Source organism: Agelaius phoeniceus, chromosome 27, assembly GCF_051311805.1.
Source record: "Agelaius phoeniceus isolate bAgePho1 chromosome 27, bAgePho1.hap1, whole genome shotgun sequence".
NCBI lineage: Eukaryota > Metazoa > Chordata > Aves > Passeriformes > Icteridae > Agelaius > Agelaius phoeniceus.
In genome coordinates, this window is record NC_135291.1 from 3,078,546 (window position 1) to 3,097,115 (window position 18,570).

The 18,570-nt window shown below is 48.3% G+C and overlaps 1 protein-coding gene across 1 annotated transcript in view; it reads right to left on the bottom strand.

The window, feature by feature from the left end:
* The window catches only part of LOC129132012 (uncharacterized), a 292,843-nt gene that overhangs the window by 10,540 nt on the left and 263,733 nt on the right, over window positions 1–18,570 (bottom strand). The gene's annotated exons all lie outside the window — the stretch shown is intronic.

The window sequence follows — 18,570 nt, forward strand, 5'->3', positions numbered from 1 at the left end:
TTTCAAAAATTCTAAAGAGTGAGGCTCATTTCTCACAAAACCCAAGGTGCTCACCCCTTGTTCTTCCCCCAAAGCCAGGATTTGTCAATCCTAAATTTTGTCTGGACGGAGGAGAAGGAGGCTGCGAGGAAAAGGAAGATGCACTGGTGTGGAGGCCCATGGGAGTCTCAATCTCCCACCCGTGTAGGACTGGTCCCTAATAAGAAGAATAGATTTCAAGGTTATGGTGACAAGCTTGCTTCTCCTATAGATCTTTGCCGGCACATGCTGATTTTTGGAAAGTTATGTTACCCCATTGGCCTGTTGGCCTAATTACCCTAGTTCACCCCTATTACCCATCTTTGATTAGTCCCTAGCTCTCTGTCCCTCCATTGGCCCCAGTTTACTGCATTCCTCTGCCCCTGTTTCCCTATTAGGTGTCCCGACCCTTAACCCCTCCTTTGCACATTTTCCCCCATATCCATTGGACCCTGACCCTCAGCTCCACCCTCACTACCCCATATAAAAACCCCCTGTGCCCTCAGCTTGCACCCTGTCTTTGTGCCCAGACCCTGTTCAGCTCTGTCCCCTGCTCCTGTACCAATAAACCCAGTTTGCTGAGATCATACCCAGACCCATCCTGCCGACTTTGTCAGCTTTATAAAGCAGCCGTGAGCTCCGGGCTCCTGAGTGCCGGACGCTCCAAGGGCCTCGGCAGCGCCAGGACGCTCCAGACTGGGACAGCCAGGCAGGGCAGGAGGAATCACTGCCCCTTTCCCCTCCCTGCTGCTCCATCTCCCAGCCCAGCATTGCTGCAGGACAGCCTCACTGCCAACGCCATCCTGCCAGGGATGGACTGGGGGGATCTCCTTCCCCTTCCCTCTGGCATGGAGGCAAATCCCATCTTCTCCTTGTCCACCCTCCTTCTTCTCCTCATTCTGTCCTACATCCATCTATGTTCCTTTCCCATCTCCTTCCTCCCTTGTTCCTTCTTGTTCCTTCCTCTCCTCCTGCCTTTTCCTTTTCCCTTCTCCCTGTCTCTTCCTCTCTTTGTCCTTCCTCCCTCATGCACTGAGCTGCAGACAGAGAACAGGGAGAACAAATCCCTGCCACAGAACTTCGTGGAAGAGGCCATTTGGAACAGCTCCACGGCGCAGGAATCCAATGGGGAGGAAAAGCCCCAAAGATCCCACATGAGGAGGGGCTGCCAACCCAGCCTGGGGAGCTGTGAGGAGGTAAAACCCTCCCTGTGCCGGGAAGGGTGTGGGGATTGTGAGAAGAGCTTCAGGCAGAGCTCAGCCTATTCCTGGTGCCTCCAAAAACGGCGGTGCCAGATGCAGAGATCCATGGGGATGCAGAGATCCCCCTGCAGATCCATGGGGATGCAGAGATCCCCCTGCAGATCCATGGGGATGCAGAGATCCCCCTGCAGCCCCCAGAGCAGCCACGCTGGAGCACGGAGGATATCCCGCCGAGGCTCGGTGGGAGTGTGGGCAGGGTCTGCTACCGGAATCGCCAGAGGGGGATCTTCCCGTGGAGACTGAGCCGGAGCGTGGGCAGCCCCCACATGGCTTATGGCGGCTGATCCGGCAGCTCCCGGCAGAGAAAAGGCAGGTGGGAGACCCCGGCAGCAGCAGCGGCGGTGCCCAGCGCAGCTGGCACGGGCAGGGCAGCCGGGGATGGGATGGCTGGGACCCGGCCTCGGTGCGGTCGGCGCGGTGACCTCGGCCCACGCGGCAGGACAGAGCAACCCCCATCTTCCCCAGCATGGCCGGCAGAGCGGCCGCGGGCCGGGCAGTGGGAGCAGGGCACACAAATTCACCGCCAGCGCCGGGGCAGGTGGAGCTGCCCTGGGCAGTGAGCCCGCACCTGGGATGGAAACCGGGGCAGGCGGAGCTGAGGCGGGCAGCGAGCCGGGACCCGGGACAGGCGCCTCGGCCGCGAACGGAGGGGGCAAGAGCTGCAGAGGATCCCACTCTCTTTCTGACTTTTCCTCTTGTTCCCCTCCCTTTCATTTCCCCTTGTTCTCTTCCTGTTTTGTCTCGGGTGTTTCTCATGCTTTAAAGATTTTTATTCTCCTAAAATCTCCTCTCTAACCTATGGCATATTCTCTTTCTTCTAGATTAAATGGGGTTTTTTACAAATAAATCCAGAGCCTAACAAATCTAAACTTCTGCTTAGATACTTTGAAATGGTCGACGAGCTAACTCACGACCTCCTAATGTTGTTTTTCTCATCACCTTTTTATTTATCCTTTGGCAAATTAAGCATCTTTCAGTTTCTTGCTTTGCTACTCCAAAAATCCCAGTGCACCCATAGTTCCTTAAAAAATGATCACACAAAGCTTGAGTACCCCAGTGGGTTTTCTGATGCATGTCTTCTAATATTTTCCTAGTAAGCACATTTTATTAAGTAATTGTCTTCCATCAAGAAGTTTCCATTTCCCTGGTTTATCTTGTTCACTTCCTGTCTTGTTTAATTCTTTTTTCTCGGCTTCCCTAAACTTAGGAATTTCCAGTTTTTCCTCGTTTGGAGTTAATATTAACATAACTCACTCAGCTCCACTTTCTGCTGTATCCTTGGCTTCGTCATCTGCCAAATTATTTCCTCTTATTTCTGGGGTCTTTCCCTTTTGGGGTTCCTTAATATGTACTATAGCTATGTCTTTTAGGTAATTTTAATGCCTCTAAAACCTCTGAAATAAGTTCCTCATGTACTAAACCTTTTCCTCTTGAATTAAGTAATCTTTTTCCTTTCCAAATTTTTAAAGGTATGTACTACGCTAAAGGCATACCTTCAATCAGTATATATGGTTCCTTTATTTTGTGTTAAATATTCTAGTGCTCTTTTTAAAGTATATAATTCACAAGTTTGAGCTTACTAGTTTAAGGTTAATTTCCCTTTTTCCATAGTTTGCATGTTGTTCCCATCAACTACTACATACCCTGTACTTTCTCCTTTTGCAAGGAGTTGTATCTCTGTTACCTAACATAACTCCCAAAGGGCTATTTTTTTTTCTTTTTTTCCCCCTGTAATCCAACTTACTGGTTTTCTGTCTCATTTTTCAAGATCTTATCTATTCATCATCTGCCTCTGTTTTTCACTTTCACTAACAACCTAAATACCACTTTTCTTTCAACTACACACTTAAAAACAAAAAACCTTTTTCTCACACTACTTTCAGTGCAATCCACCTCTCTCCAAGGAGATATAGTGAAGCTTAAAATACACAATCTACATTACATATCCTTTCATTTTTCTACATTCACTCGCTTCTATTTCTCATTCACTTCCACACATTCTTTCACACGCTCAGGACACAAAGTGGATCCCTGTTGACAGAGAATCGCGGCTCCCTGTGGCCCCCTCCCCTTGGCGTTGGCCTCTGGGTCTCAGTATCTCCCGGCCTCCTGGGAGGGCCCTGACTCTGCTGCCTCCGGTGCCCGTTCACCTGTGAGGCTGATTTGTGTCACTCACACTCTTCAGCTACGGCCCCCTCACAGGCCCGGGGGGACAATGGCCCGTTTGCAGTCACACACATGCTCTGCCACAGCCCCCACCCACCCAAGGGACAATGGCTTATTTGTGGGTCACACACTCCTCTTTCCACAGCCCCCCCTTCCCACCTGCCCGGGAAGCTGAGGCTGATTTTGTGTGTGACTCACTCTCACACACACAACAACAATAAGGTACCTTTTACTTTCACATCACCTATTACAATTTTAGGTATTTCTGGCCAGTCCTGGTGCTATTGGATTTTCCTCAACCCAGCTGTGTTGGCCAATCCCAGATGCTCTTGGGTGTAGGAGCGTCGGGGGGTAGGACGGTCGGGATGGACGGAGACGAGAGATCTCTGCAGCCAGGCCCTGGAACTTTCGGTTTATTGCAAAGGGCCCGGGTGCAGGGCCCTGCTTGGAGCTGCCAGGCACAGCTGGAGCAGGCCCGAGAGAAGAGAGGGGTAGAGAGGATGAGAGGGTAAGAGAGTAAGAGGGTAAAAGTGTAAGAGAGTGAGGTTCCCATTACAATTCAATAAATCTTCTGTGTTGAATATTCTGATTCTCACTAGCCAATCTAGTACAAGATGCACGTCCTATAGCATTTACATACAGCCTATAAGAATCATTACATTACCACACTGTGTTACATTTTAAACCGTAAAAACTCCTCTTTGGACCCCTTCTGCCAAGCTGGCAGGATCTGCTCTGACCCTTGGATCTGTCTGCAAGCAGTGGGAATTGTTCCATCAAAAGGGGATTACCTTCAGCCAGCCACACCACTGTTTTCCAGTTGTTCAGTAACTGAGGTATCTCAAAGCTTGCTTTGATTTCAATCTTGCTTATAGTTTCTATATTGTCAAAATCTTTTGCCAGACAATCATATTTATAAGGCTTTCCTGTTTCATCTTCCCCAACACTTGGGCATTTTTTTATTTCTCAATCCACCTGTGTTGTCCAATCCCAAATGCTCTTGAGCATATCCTCAATCCAGCAGAATTTTGCTTTACCCTGAATGCTCTTGGAATATTAATCCCTCAGCCCAGCAGGTTTTTAGGAGCCCCTTTTGTCCCATTTGCTAGTGGATTGGGCTAGGAAACTCCTCTGCTCCCTTCCTCCGAGGGGTCCAGCCCCTCTCTGAGACCCAGTCCCAGTTACCCCGGGGGATTCTCTCACTCCTTTTAACATTCACTTTGTCTCTTTACTGGCCACTTGTGACTGTGGTCACAAGGGTTTTCAGGATGAAGAAGAGACGAGAATGTTGACTCCATGATCAGAAGGCTTGATTTATTATTTTATGATATATGTTACATTAGACTATACTAAAAAGCAATAGAAAGGAAAAGGTTTCTTGAGAAGCTAGCTAAGCTAAGAATAGAAAAGAACGAATAACAAAGATCTGTGTCTCAGACAGAGAGCAAGAGCCAGCTCTGCCATGAGTGGTCAAGAAATCCAAACACCCACAGGAGACCAATCACGGGTCCACCTGTTGCATTCCACAGCAGCAGATAACCATTGTTTACTTTGGTTACTGAAACTGCAGCTTCTCACAAGGAAAAATCCTAAGAAAGGATTTTTCATGAAAGTTGTCTGCGACAGCCACTTACCGCGGAAAGTCAGAAACGCAGCATGGGAGACTCCAGCACTCACTTGGCAGGTCTGGCACAACCAGCCCGCCTCTCATTCACTCACATTCATCCCCCCTGAGAAATACTTACCAATCCCTTTTCCTTCCCATGTTCTTCGTGTACATTAATACTCTTAGGGGGCCAATTGCTGTGGTTGTAGGGAGCCTTTTTCCCTTGTCTTTGTTTTATTGTCTCCTTTTGTCCACCATAACCTGCGTCTGTCAGTCACCCCAGGGCAAACAGAGCGAGGCTGCTGAAGAGGGCAGGGGGCACCTTCCCCACTCTGACTCTCCTAAAGCACCGGCAGTGAGGTGTTGGTAACCATCCTCTGCTACCAAATTGTGAAAAACGCCAATCACTTGTTTTTAAAATTTTAAAAGTTTAATAGTAATAAAATAATTATCATAATAGTAATACTATTAGAGTAATAAAAATTTGGACAATTTGAATTAGGACAATATGAGACAACAAATACAAAGTGTTATGGAGTCCGGGTACCTTTTTCTGGGCAGCACAAGCCCTAAAAAGGACACCTGTTAACAAAGGATTAACCCTTAAAAACAATAGCCTGTTGCATATTCGTACACTTCATACATGATGCATAAATTCCATTCAAACATGGGATTCTGGTCAGTGCCACCTTCTTCCTCTGAATCCTAACAGCGCCTTTGAGGCGGGAAGAAGTTCATTTCTTCTGATAAGAGGGCAATAAATTCTTTTTCTCTGAATGATTTAGGTGTCCTGGGGCTGCTATCTCGCTGCAAGTCCTTTCTTTAAAGAAAGTCTCTTACCAAGCATAGTTTCTATTTTAATATTTTGTAATAACTAAAAACTGTATTTAACCCACTTCTTAAGAGAATTAATACAGCATTAGTTTCTAACACAAGATGTATAATATTCATTTTCATATTTGCGAAAACCCAATCACAAAATATGCACTTTTCACAATTATAATCCCACTTACTTCCAGTCTCTCCCAGTATTGTCCCAGCTGCCGCCAGCATGGTTCCAGTTGCTTCCTCAATCAACTCAGTGAGTCCCAGTATGATGCCATTTGCTCCCAGTTGCTCCCAGTCAGGCCCAGTATGGGGGATGCTGTGCAGGGTGTGCTCGCTGTGACACTCAGTCACTCCCAGTATTAGTCCAGTCACTCCCGGTATGATCCAGAGATGAGCCCAGTGTGCTCCCAGTCTCTGCCAGAATAAACCAGTTTTGCGCTACATGGTTCCAGTTGCTCTCTTTCACCCCCACTTTCCTTCCAGTCGCTCCCAGTATATCCCAGTGTACCCCAGTTATCTCTAGCATCTTTCCAGTTCCTTCCAGTATGATCCCATTTGCTCACAAGCACTCGCAGTCAGCCTCAGTGTAGTGGCACTCACTGCCAGTATGATCCCAGTCACCTCCAGCCATGATCCCAGTTCATCCCCGTGTAAGCCCAGCAGTTTCCAATCACCCCCAGTATGCACCCAGTTCCTTTCAGTTGGTCCTAGTATGTTCCCAGTTGCTCACAGTGACTCCCAGTCACTTCCAGTATATCCCATTTGCCCCTAACATGGTCTCAGTTGCCCCCTGCAGGCTCCTACTCACTCCCAGTACAATCCCAGTATGATCCCAGTATGATCCCACTCTCCATTAGTGCAATCACAGTGTGCCCTGGCAGGGCAGTATGATCCCAGTATGATGTCAGTACAAGCCCAGTACAGTCCCAGTCACTCCCAGTATGATCCCAGTATGATGTCAGTACAAGCCCAGTACAGCCCCAGTCACTCCCAGTACGGTCCCAGTGCAGCCCAGTCCCTGGCAGTGCTGCCACTGCTGGGATCCCCCAGCCCTGTGTGCGTTCCCCCCTGGCGGATGTGCTGGGAGGAGCCCCAAGGGCTGGCAGTGGCCAGGCAGGGTCCCCAGCAAGGCCCAGTTTGGATGTGCAGCCCCCAGTTTGCCCAGTTTGCCTCTCCTTTGGCCCGGGCCGGGTTCCCCCCGCCCGCAGCGGCTGGGAGCAGCCGAGAGCCCCGCGCTGCCCATCCCGACCCGTCCCGGCTCCATCCCCGCTCCTGCCGTGGGCTGCGAGGGCTGCGGGAACGGGCACCGAGGGTGTGGCTGCTGCTGGGGGAGGAGGAAGGAGGGAAGGGCAGGGATGAAGGGGGAAAAGGAGGTGGGGCTAGGGGGGAGGAGCAGGGGGAGGAGGGATGGAAGAGGAGGGACAAAAGCGGATCAAGGCTGAACTGAGGGAACCACGCCTTCGATCCCTGCCTGAATTCGCAGCCCCCACCTGTGGGATCATCGCCCCCCCCATGGCTCCGGTGAGCGGGGAGGGGGAGCTCGGCCCAGATATCCAGAGGGTCCCTGGGTTGGGTTTTTGGGGGGATTTTGGAGAATGAAGAAGTCCAAGGCTGTGCAGAAAAGGCCCCTTGGGGGGACATCGGGGGGTGGCGGTGGCGGCTGCCGGCAGAGGCAGCCTGGAGGAGCAGAGCCCTGTGTCCCCCAGGAGCCCAAAGTGGGGAGCCCAGAGAGGGGGGAGCGCCGCCATTGGCGGGAGCCTCAAGAGCCTGGAGAGGGGCAGGGGGGACTCCTTGGAGCCGCTGCAGCCCAGAGCAGAGAATGAGGGGAGAAGGGAGCCCGGGAGCCCAAACAGCCCCGGCATCCCGAAATGGGGAGAGCGAAGCGGGGGCAGCTTTTGGCATTGCTGGGACTGCCAGCAGCCTGGGCAGGGCGGGCACCGAGGAGAAAGGGGATCCCCAATCCAAGCGTAACCCCCAGTAGCTGGGACAGGGTGGAACCCCCGAACACCAGAGGGGAGGGACCAGGGACAGGGAACTCCTGGGTGGCTTTTTCAGGGCTGAATCTTGGTGTTTGGGAGGTTTTTCTGGAGCCCAGATGGCTGCTGACTTGTAGAGATGGACTCGGGCAGAGGAACCATCAAACTCAACGTGCTCATCCCTTGTTTTCCCCAAACCAGGATTTCCCCTTGCCAACACTTGGGAGGCTGCGAGGAAGAGGAAGATGCCCTGGGTCACTGAGGCAGGTGAGGGGGAAATCAGTGTCTGTTGAATGCTTAAAATCACAGGGTTTTGGAAAAGCTTCAAAAGACAAGCCTCAGAGACAGTAGAACTGATTAGAGCTTTGCAGTAACCGTAAGATTGGTCAGCAGAAAAGTTATATAAGTAGAAAGTAGGGAGAAATAGAACAATGGTCTGTGCATTAACACTTATCTAGAATAACTCCCTAACCTGCAGAAAAGTGTATCTAGAAAGATATTAGGAAGTTCCAAGCTTAATAATGGAGCTCTGTGCATTGTGTTTTAAGGCTTACAAGCAGGTATTGTATTTGAAATAAGGGAGCATTGTTTTAACCGTCAATGTGCTTATAGTGCTTGGATAGAACTACTGTCAGTATGGCTTTGCTTTGCGTGATTGGTCAAAAACCTTTTAAAGTAAGTTTTAACATGAAGTTCTTTGTCTGCTACCTGTGATGTGAGCTACTGGCATCTTCCCATTGTCATAACCAAGTAATGAGACAGATGCTGGGAAATAAAACAGCTCAAGACACGTTCCTAGCAGTCCTGTCCTGTTTGTGATTTGTGCACAGCCCCGAGCTGGCGATGAGTGCCCCTTTCCCCTCTGTGCTGCTCCATCTCCCAGCCCAGCAGGGCCCCCGGCTGCAGCTCAGCCCTGGGGGGATCTCCTTGCCCTTGCCTGTGGCACGGAGGCAAATCCCATGCTGTCCTTGTCCTTCCTCCCCCAGAGCAGGAGCTGAGCATGGAGAGCAGGGAGGACAAATGCCCGCGGCAGAACCTGGTGGCAGAGGCCGTTTTGAGCGGCTCCACGGCGCAGGAAGCCAACGGGGAGGAAAAGCCCCGGAGCTGCCGCACGAGGAGGGGCTGCAAACGCAGATGGCGGGGATGTGAGGGGGAAAGAGCCAGCCTGGGCCGGGAAGGCGGCCGGAGATGGAGCCAGAGCTCGGAGCTGGTGCTCCATGAGCAGCTCCATGATGGGGAGAAGCCTCACACATGCGTGGAGATTGGGAAGAGCTTCAGGTGGAACTGCGACCTGATTGTGTACCAGAGGATCCACACTGGGGAACGGCCCTATGAGTGTGGGGAGTGTGGGAAGAGATTCAGACCAGGTCCCATCTCCTCCTGCACTATCGGATTCACACAGAGGAGAGGCCCTTCCAGTGCCCTGACTGTGGGAAGGGATTCAAGCACAACTCCACCCTCGTCACCCACCAGCGCATCCACACAGGGGAGAGGCCCTACGAGTGTCCCCAGTGTGGGAAGAGCTTCTCCAGCAGCTCTAACTTGACCCAACACCAACGGAGGCACCGGTAAGGGAAGCCCTGGGAGTGCCCTGAGTGTGGGCAGAGCTTCGTGTGCTGCTCCAGCTCCATCCCCCACTGGAGGAGGCACTTTGGGCACAGCCCTGGTCACGCACATTCCCTGTGATCCATGTTGGGAACACACCTGGCTGCTTAGCCCTTTGGTTTGGCCTTAATTTTCCTCTGCTTCACCTTCATCCTTGAAAAACTCTCCAAACTGGGTTAGATGAAGGAAATTGATCGAATATATCTGCAGTTCCATAATTTCTCAGTTGTTTTAGAGGAAATTTAGGATTTGGGGACACGTTCTGTGTGGAATGCTGCTGTTGCTAAGAGGCAGGAATTTGATCTCATCCTTCTTGTGTTGCTAAGAACTCCTCCCCTGACCCAAACCCCAACTCCACCCTTGGGATACCCTATAAAAACCCCACCGCCCTGCCTTTGCCCTGTCTTTGGGGGGTAAGAAATGGATTCCCAGAGGATCAGCCATTTTCCCACTGGATTCCCAAAATTTCAGCTTTTCTTCTCCTTCTCCTTCTCCTTCTCCTTCTCCTTCTCCTTCTCCTTCTCCTTCTCCTTCTTCTTCTTCTTCTTCTTTTCTTCTTCTTCTTCTTCGTCTTCTAAGGGAGGAGGTTTACATTTTCCATTTCAGTAGAGGCTCCTGAAATGGGGAGACACTCCCAAAGACGGGACATGTAAAATAGTTCCTGAAAGATGTAAATGAGTTTGTCGATATGCATGAGGGTCTATGAATATGCAACAGACTGATGGAATTAAAACCAGATTAATTAAGGGGTGTCCCCGGAAATAACTCGGAGGTCTCAGTGGCCATAACAACCTTTGCTGGATGGTCCTTGTCTCCCATGACATCAGCCTGTTGCATATTCATAGACTTTTTGCATATCCATAAACTACTTTACATATTCCAGGAGCAAAATTGGCTTCATCCTGTTTGGGGGTCCCACCCCCCTTCCAGCTCAATTTAGGGTGTCCCATCCCCTTCTCAGCTCAATTTGGGGGTCCCACCCCCCTCTTTTCCCCTCTCTCCTTCCCCTTTCCAATCGTTCCCCCAGTCCCCTCCCCTGTGTTTGGTTTTGGGGGCTCCAGGCCCCTCCTGCTCCGTTTTGGGGTCTCGACCCCGTTTTGGATTAATTTGGGGCCCCCAGCCCATCCTCAGGGTCACCTTCCCCCGGTCCCCAAATTCCGCTCCTCGCAACTGATGAGTCATCAGCGAGACACGCTCTGATTGGCTGGAAATTACCCCGCGCAGTCTCTGATTATTGAACGCAGTGAGAGGCCTTGACTGTGCCTGGCAACTGATGAGTCAGAGTCGGGCCGGGCGCTGATTGGCTGAAAATCGCTGAGCGGGGCCAGTGCTCTGAGTTTCTGCCCAGCAACTGGATCGTCATCAGTACTGCGCGTTCTGATTGGTCGGGATCTGTCATGGCGTGGGGACGGGAGGAACTGGGCTTACTTGTGGTTTATTTGGGTTTATTTAGGGTTTGTTTGGGGTTTATTTATGGTATTTATGGACTATTTGGGGTTTATCTTGGGTTTTACTTGGTTTATTTCTATTTATTTGGGGTTCTTTGGAATTATTTGGGGTTATTTGGGTTAATTTGGGCTTATTTGGAATTATTTGGGGTTCTTGGGGTTTATGTTGGTGTATATGTTTTTTTTTTAGGTGTACTTGAAATCATTTGGGGGTTTTTATTTTAATTTGAGGGGAGTTTTTTTTGTTTGTTTTTTGGGGTTATTTGGATTTGTTTAGGGTTATTTGGCAGACTTTTAGGTATTGTTTGGGTTTTTTTAGGGTTATTTGGGGTTTATTTCGAGTGTTTCGGGGTTCTTTGGGTTATTTGGGGTCATGTGGCGTCAAAAAATCAGGGAATGTTTCTCCTTCAAAAAACGGGAATTTTTCCTTAATAATCTGAGAGGTTTTCCCCAGAAAACCGGGAATGTTCTCTTAAAAATCCCGGACTTTTCCCAGCCAATAGCGGACGCCCCGCCCCAAACCATCCAATCACCTCCCCTCAGGAACACCGGCCTCCCCGTGCGCCAATCCAACCAATCACCACACACCTCCCGTCAGATACGCCCGCCTCTGATGTGCCGAACCAACCAATCACCGCAGGTCTCCCCTCAGCAATGCCCGCCTCTCTCGAGCTGAACTAACCAATCATCGCGCACCTCTCCTCAGCAAAGCCCGCCTCTCCCGCCCCTCTCCTGTCAATCACCACGCCCTCTATGAAAACAACCAATCACCGGGCGTCTTTCCATTGCAACTCCTGCCCTCCCCGCGCCGCTCCAGCCAATCAGAGCCGAGCCTGAAGCGGCGCCCCCTGACCCCGGGGGCGGGCATGGAGCGGGCGCCCCCCTTCCACCTCCTCCGCCCCCCGGGACCCCCTCGGGGACCCCCAGGAGCCGCCCCGGGCTCGGGCGGGTCCTGCGGGAGGCGCTGGAGAGAGCAGGGGAGGTGCTGGGAGAGGACGGGGGGCTCCGGGAGCTGCTGAGGAGGCGCAGGAACAGGTGAGGGGTCCTGGAGGGGTCGTAAGGGGAATTTGGGGAGGGGTCTTGAGGACGTTTGGAGGGATTTGGGGAGGGTCTGGGGGGAACTTGAGGGGGTTTTAGCGGGGTCTGGAGGTGCTGGGGGGGCTTTGGGGGGGAATTTGGGGAGGGTTCTTCGGGGGGTGTCACGATCTGTCCTAACAGACGGGTTTCGTGATGGTTTGTGGATTTGATCTCAGGGTGCAAAAAGAACCAACACGGTACAAGGGGGTTTGCAATGATAATCGAAACAAATGCACCTTTATTGAATGACCACTGCAAAATGTGAGAGAGGGATTAAGGGAGAGAAAAAGATAGAGGAAGAGAGAGACAAAAGAGAGAGAGAGAGAAAGAGGGGGATAGAGCTACCAAACATAGAGATGAAGTCCTTTGGTCCAGTCCAGTCGAGGATCCGCCTGTTATGTCGGGGAGATCTTGAAATCTCTGGCTAACTCAGAGGTTTTTATTATGATAACTCTATTGGAAATTGTGAGGGAGGGGGGAAAACAGATACAATAAAGAATAGATGTAACAGGTAGTCCATGTTCTCAGCAGTAAACGAGAGCCATTGTCTTCTTGGTCCAGCGGTCACAACCTGCAGGCAAACATCTCGCTTTGGTCAGCTTGCCTCCCCCACATACCTGCCCCGGGCTGGGGGTTTCAGTGCCAGTCCTTGGAAGGAGCAGAGGGGCCTTTTCACATGGGGGTTTCATGTCTCGGTCTTTGATGGAGAGGTTCCTTACATCTCAGTCTGTCTGTCACAGTGGTTGTAAAACAGGTGAGGGTCTTCTGTGGGGGACCACCCAGAACTCAGGAGAATCCAGCCAGGCCGAGAGGTGGGACAGCTCCCAAGGCTGTTGTTGCAAAAAGGGCACGGTGCTTCCTTCTTCTTCTCATTGGGCTCAGTGTAGCATACAGCAAACAACACCTGTGAAAACAATAACCTAACATTGTGCTCTCAGGTCTCGAAGCCTTTGGCTTGTGTAACTTTCTCCTACAAAGCCCGAGATTTTCAGTGGTCCCCAGTGACGATCGTGAGGCAGATGAGGGATATTTCAGACAGACTCTTACACGACCCTGTGACTCACAATTGTCTTGAAGGGATCGTCATCAGCAGGGCTCTGGAGTGTCGCTGATAGGTCTTCATGACTCGCTGTACGTTGGTAGTAGAACCCGGAAAAATAGGGACAGCATGACAGAGAGAGAGAGAGAGAAAGGAGGAAAAGAAAGGATAGGAAGAAGAGGGAAAAAAAAAGAGAGACAATAAACAAACATAATTAATATTGATCACAACAGTATCAATTTTATAACTATTTTCAAATGGTTAATTAATTAAAATAGTATTATTTTTATAACCATTCTCAAATGGTCAAAACAAATCACAAATATCAAAAGCAAAAGCAATAAACAAATCATAATATAAGCACTAACTTTAAAATGATTTTCTAAACCAATTCACTAAAAATCAAAAGTAATTCCCACAAAATCATAAATGGAAATTAGGATTATTCCAAAACACATATGCTTCATTCATAATTGCCTTGTGTCAAAGTCTTGGGGATGTTCACAGTGCATGGGACATCAGCCAAGTTGTTTGCATTAACTATAGACGTCAATCTTGTCAGCTGTTTCATGCTCCAATTCATAACGAATGGGACTGCTGATAAAATAAAACCAAACAGATTTGGTATCAAAAGGATAACAATGGGATGACACAGACTGCTCAGGACACCCGTGGCAGTAGGAGACCACCTAAAAGAGTATCCCACCCCCTGTGCTCGGCATCTTTCTCCACCCTTTCCATGACACGGGGTATCTGTCTCACATTGTGATGAACAGTCACCAGGGCTTTCTGTGCGTTTTTCTCAATCTTCTCAAGGATTTCAACTAAGTCTCGATGGAGCAGCAGTTGTCTTACCAAAGTGAGATCCATCCCAATAGGAGTAGGCATCAGTTTGTGAATCAGTGTGTAGTTGGATTGCAATAGGTAGTGAGAGGTAACTGGAGCTTCATAAAAGAAATCACATCCTGTAATCTTGGTAAAGTTACAAGCACAAAAATTTGAATAATTTTTAGTATCTACTACAACATTCTCTACAAATACAAAATCACAAGCAGGTCTGAAGCATGCACATCTATTGCCTATATATATAAGGACTGTTTCAGAAGTCTCATTAGGATGAATTTCAAAATGACAGATATTTTGCTCTGTGTCTAAACAAATGTCTTGAGCTATGATTGCATTGCTTTCACAGATGAACCCTTGTTGTTCTCGGACAAGACAAGATTCTAAATTAACATTTTGCCATTTCTCACCAATTTGACGGGCCCATTCCCAATGCTCATAAGGATAGAGAACAGCTCCATCATTATTCAGCCCTAATGCAATCATAGGAAATATCAAATGCACTGAGGCATTACGTATGGTTAACACAAAAGCCATGGCTATGTTTGTAATGGGATTGTAAGTAAAATTCACCAGGTTCCACCAGGATTGGAATTCTCTTTCAAAATCAGTGGCACTGTCCCAAATTATTTTCCCAATTTCAGTAGGAAAAGTGCCTTCTTCACCTTCTCTTATCATTGAGGCAGCAACTGACTGCATCCACAATTGTGCCTGGATACAGCTGAGAGCCAAAGAAATGTTGTTTTGTGTAGCACCGAGTGCATCATTTACCAATTTGTGGTCATTTACATTTACCTTTTCCCAATTTGGCAAAATGTTTGATAGCAGCCACTGGTGTGTTCCTAAAGCCAATGACTGCAGTGGTTGTTGTAACTTGGTCAAATCTCTAGTTGTAGCAGCCAATTTTATTCATTAATACTTCTGAATCAATACTCTTTAGAATTCCCAATCCTGTTCCCACAACACCGGTTATGTCTCTTAGCGTCCGTCTTTTAAAAGAGTTCCGCTTTTGCAACCAGGTCATCCAACCCTCAAAGGAAGTTTGCAAAAAAGGTGAACAGGCCGGCTGAATTTCTGAGACATTACTTTGCATCAGCAATTTGACTTGTTTAAGAGAACCATGCTGGATTGAACAGTATTTGTTGTTGTCCTGTTTTCCTAATTATATCTGGTCCATTTTCAAAAATTCTTGGGCTAAGCATAAGCGGTAGTTGGGCTGGAGTGGTGGTGGTGTAAATTGTAACCAGTTGGGCTATAGCATTTACTATAAACTTAAAATGTAGGCCCTACAGGCCTACATTTTTTGGACCAAAGACAAACCACTTCTATGGTTTGTGCCAATGTAAAATTGTGCCAAAAATCCTGTAAGCTTGGGTGCGTACAAACCTTTTCATGCTTATTTGTTTGATCTGTCAAAACACCGATTGAGGTTGCGTTTCTATGGGTAGTTCCGTTAATCATTCGGATCCTATACTAATTTTTTTCCCCACTATCCCTTGAAGCTGCCAGGCTTTTTGGTTTTCCCATTCCTGCCTAGTGTATATCTGATTTTCATGCATAATGACAGTTGATAGGTTTAAATCCCTCACGTTTCCCATGGATCTGGAAAAATGAACAAAAGCCTGGGACCAAGGCCATTCAGTATCAAGCTGACTAAGGGTGCTCTCAGTCCTTTCTACCCACTGGGGTGTGACTACTGTACTCAGTGTGGACTTTGTTATAGCATTTATCTTAAATTTGTAAACCAGGCCTTTTAAACTTTATGGATTTGTCAAGTTATTTTGCCAACGGCGGGTCACATAAGTTGGTTTGGCTAAAGTAAAATTATGCCAGCAAGCAGTAGATTTATTTCTACAATCCTTTGTAATTGCATTGTTGGTTCTGGGGCCTAAAGTGTAGTTACCAACGTACTCCTGCCAGCAGCACAGAGTGAGGGGAATTTGCTTGGTACACTCCCACTTTGTCGTAGGACACAGTTCTGTTGTAGGGATGTGCAAATAGTTTTTTCCATCTGGTTCTAAAAAATTTCCAGCACCTGCAATGGAGGTGGCTTTCTCATAGAGAGATCATTCCACTTTTCTGCACGCTACCACAATCGACTCACCAATTGTTCCAGTTAGGGCTCTAGTCCAGTCCTTCTGATCCCATCCCCACTCACTTGGGCGATATATCTCAGAGTCATGCAGCACTATAGGCTCTAGGTTCAGGTGGTGACCCTTGGGATATGATCCTAGAACATTAGTGTGATGGATGGTAGCTTCAGACCACGACCACTCAGCAGGATTCTGTCCACGGAATTGTGGTAGGATGCAGAAAAGTATCACCAGTGTTATCATGGTTCAGATGATCCTCATGTCCCTCAGGGTTCTTCTGTAAAAGTAAACACAACAGAATCCTGCCACTAAGGGACAGAAAAAGTTAGAATGATGGAATTATCCAGTGTGTATTTATCCGATGCTCTCTCCCTAGAGCATCAGAGGCTACCCATGCATGTTTATTCAGAGGGGTTTTTAGCACTAGTGGTAGTTCCCCTACAGTAGGGAGGTCCACCAGAACAGGTTGTCCAGGGTAATATGCTGGAATCTTGAAATCATCTGGTCTCCCTAGAGAGGCAATTATGCTTGGAGCTATGTGGCAAAAAACAGTGATTTTGGGACACCCATTTACCCCCCCATCTGTCATTCACACTTTTCACAGCTTCCCATAACCGAACATCCCAATTTCCCTCCTCTGGTTTCAAAAGTCATTCCAAAAGACCATTGGTCCTTTCCACGATCCCGTTAGCTTGAGGGTAGTAAGGGGTATGAAAAGTCCATTTAATTCCTTCATTTTTTGCCAAATCCTGTACAATTCTAGCAGTGAAGTGGGACCCATTATCAGATTGAATTTCCTGTGGTTTTGGGAAAATTCCAAACCATCCCTGCGATGCTTTAACAGTATTATCTCCTGTAGCTCTTTTAAAAGCATTGGCCTGGACCATCCCAGATACAATATCTACTCCTACTAGCACAAAGTGTTTAACTCCTGACTTCTTAAAGGGTCCAATATAGTCTACCTGCCACGCGTCCCATAAGCCTTTACCCTTTCTGAAATGCAGAGGGTCATCTTCCAAAGGATGTCTCTCCAGTCTCCAGTCTGCGATTGCTCACAGGTTGATACGCATGTTTTACACCTTTCCTTGGTGACAGGCCAATGCTGGGCAAGAGCTTCCTTGTACAAATCTTTCACACCTGTGTGCTGTCTTTTTACATGCAGCCATTCTAATAGTTGATCCCAGTCCTCTGTAATTTGTTCTTTTTCAGGGGACTTAGTCTTGCTAAACCAACAGCTTTATTGTTCCACTCTCCTGCTGGATTTCCATCTGTCTGGTGAAAGGCTGCCCACCCTAACAAAATTTCCTTGGCTTGCGATGTTCAAAATTTCTTGCCACTTTTCCTTTTGCCATACTGGAATTCTGTTACCTTCCCAATCATTTTGCTGCCAAAAAGGAAGCCACTCAGTACATCCTTTATACACAGCATAGGAGTCCGTGTAGATGCAGACAGGAGAGGTATTCTGTACCTCATGTTGGAAAGCACTCCAAACAGCTCTCAGCTCCCCAGCCTGAGCACTGCCTTCTCCCTCGGTAATGATTCGTTCACCAGAGGAAATGTGGAGGGCTGCTGCCCTGTATCTCCACACCTTCCCCTCCTGTTTAGCAGAGGCATCAGGGAACCAAGAATTTGCTGATCGTTTGGGGGAGAAAGGAGGGGATACTTTAATTACAGAGGCAGGTTTGTCATGGCTGCTGCCCAAGTTCTCAGTTTCTTGGATCGCTAAATTTTTTACAGCGTTTTCTGTTATTGAGAGAATGTTACAGTAATGTTCAATCTGAGCATACCAGTTTGTAACTGAGGCACTTTGGGCCACTGTGTTGGGGACGGGGAGGGAGGTCCCAGTAGTGACTGTCTTAATAACTTTGAAAGGGCCTCTCAAGGCAACTGGTTGTTGTCATGCATTTTTTTCCACTTCTATGAAAGCTAAGCTAACCACAAACAATCCTTTTTCCCAGGTAGTGTATCTTTTCTCAGCATCTTTAAAACCACAGGAATAGAAACCAACAGGACTTGTTGGACCCTCAGGACCCTGCTGCCAAATGTGTACTGACAGCCCTGAGGAGCCAAATCCCCATTCCACCTGAAAGGGATCTGTGGGATGGACAGGGTCCAGTGCTTGGTGAGCTGTTGCTTCAAAAATCAGCAACTGCAATGCTTCCTCCTGAGAAGGAGTCCAATCCCATTTCACCCCGTTTGCTCAGCAAGTCATGAAGGGGCCTGGCAATTATTGAAAGATCTGGAATGTGTTTTCTCCAGAGCACTAATAATCCTAGAGCTTGCTGGAGATCTTTCCTGGATTCAGGCATTTTGATCTGATCTAAAGAGGTTAGGATATCAGGTGGAATACATGTCATACCTCCTTTCCAGCAAATTCCCAAAAACTTCACTTCCTGAGAAGACTTCTGAATTTTCTCTGGGGGCATCTGCAAATCAAGACTTTCTAAGTGAGAGATTATTTTCTGCTGATGTTTCCCTACTACCTCTATTTCACACACACACACACCCCCAGAATGTCATCAATGTATTGATAAACAGCTACGTTGTCAGGTTTGGGTATTTTTTCTAATTCCTGGGCTAAAGTAGGGTGGGCCAAAGTGGGGGAGTGT